This window comes from Zalophus californianus, chromosome 2, assembly GCF_009762305.2.
Source record: "Zalophus californianus isolate mZalCal1 chromosome 2, mZalCal1.pri.v2, whole genome shotgun sequence".
NCBI classification, from domain to species: Eukaryota; Metazoa; Chordata; class Mammalia; order Carnivora; family Otariidae; genus Zalophus; species Zalophus californianus.
The window spans coordinates 18,877,353-18,879,189 of NC_045596.1; the positions used below are offsets into that span (position 1 = coordinate 18,877,353).

General features: G+C 32.8%; 1 pseudogene; it reads left to right on the forward strand.

Moving 5' to 3' along the window:
* The first annotated feature begins 307 nt into the window (after positions 1–307).
* LOC113926141 lies at positions 308–406 on the forward strand (annotated as a pseudogene).
* The last annotated feature ends 1,431 nt before the right edge of the window (positions 407–1,837 follow it).

Sequence of the window (1,837 nt, forward strand, 5' to 3'; positions counted from 1 at the left end):
ATAAATGGGAAGAAATGTGCATTTACTGTTTTATGCAAAGAGAAAGATAGTAAAGATAACCTCAAAACTAATAAAAAGGTTATCATAGGGGAGGTAAAAAAACATGGGGGAGTCAGCTATTTTTGGAAGAGAAGTGAGATTTATCTAAATATTGTCTCTATTTCTTATACACTTGTGTTGCCATACTCAAAAATGAAATTACATTTAAAAAGCAATCGCTAAGATTTGCAAACAAACTGAAATAAATGTACCTGTGTACCAACTTGATGACATAATCATAGAGATGTGAATTAAAGTGACATTAAATAACGCTTCTCAGCCTTTTGGCTAAGATCAAGTGTAGTATCTGTTCTTATCAGTTTAATGAAGTGACATTAAAATACAATATTTTGACTATTCATCCTCAGTAGCCATCCTCAAGTGACCATAAAAACTGAAGTCTTAAAGTACACTTAGTAATCTAATTTTTTGTAGAAATGTTGATACTATTATTTTCATTATTTTATTTATATTGTAGAAAAATGCAAATAAGTAATTCATTAATGTTACTAGGAATCAAGCTTTTTACAGTAGGAGAAAAGAAATTTTATATATATATATATATATATAAAATTGTCCAGACTATATTTCTAGAAAGTCTTATTCTCTGGAAAATCACCAAACCACGTATCAAAGATGTTTGTGTACATGATTTAATTTACTAATGAATCACTGAAGCACAAGTAATATCTACAAATATAGAAATTAAAAACATCATGGTCTTTATACCACAAAGAATAACTCTTAATGTATGCAAATTTTTAAAAACATCATTTAAGAGACTAAAAGATCCTAGGATGGCATGCAGGATGTGACAAAATAATCTAATCATCTAATTATATTACAAATGTACAAAACAGCTCACTGAAAGGGGAAAAGTTGCTAATCTAAGTAACTTTGGAAATGAACAGTCTATAAATATAAAGGCAAAAGACATTATACATAAGCACTATACTCTAACACGGTTTCCCCTGGGGTGTGGGGTCACAGCTCTGATACTGCTATATATTTAGATTGTAATAGAACAATTAAATAAATGGATGGCCGATGGTGGGAGCCAGGTTTCTCACTGTTGGAGTGAGAGGTTGTGGGTAAGTGAGTGGAAAAGACTAGAATGATCTGTTAGATCCAAGACATCAGGATGAATTTATGTTTAGCTTAATATAGATACAGATGGTTACACACAGAAACATTTATAGATATGCATATAAACACAGGTTAATATATACAAACATACATTTCCTCATTCTGTCAGCTGAGCATACCTAGAAGCAACAGTATCCCAGTAGCAAGGAGTATATCTAGAATCCAGATCTTGGTTTTTAATGCTATGCTCCAATAACTGGAATCAGAATTCTTTGGAGAAATTTTTGATTCTAAAATTAGGACAGGAAATATACAAGATGGGACTGGGGCATATGGTAGTGACAGAAATTAAACACACACACACACACACCAAGTGATTGATAATGGGGACATGTGAAAGGGACCCAGGAACCCACTGAAAGAACTTCCAGCAGACAAAGATGGAACAATTTTAGCAACAAAATAATTTTTAATTATAACTTAAAGTATAAAATAAATATCCATGATTCCAAGTTGTTATAAATGAATGATAAATAAATGGGGAAGAAGAGACAAATCTCCCTTGCACAAGTATTCCAAAACAATGTATGTGGTTATCTGTTCTCTGGGCTGTGGAGCAAAACTTCCATCTCCTTACGTGTGAGCTGCCCATGTGAACTGGCTTTGAAAGAGGACAGACAGTAAGGAAAAGGGACAGGGAAGCAGGGGAGAG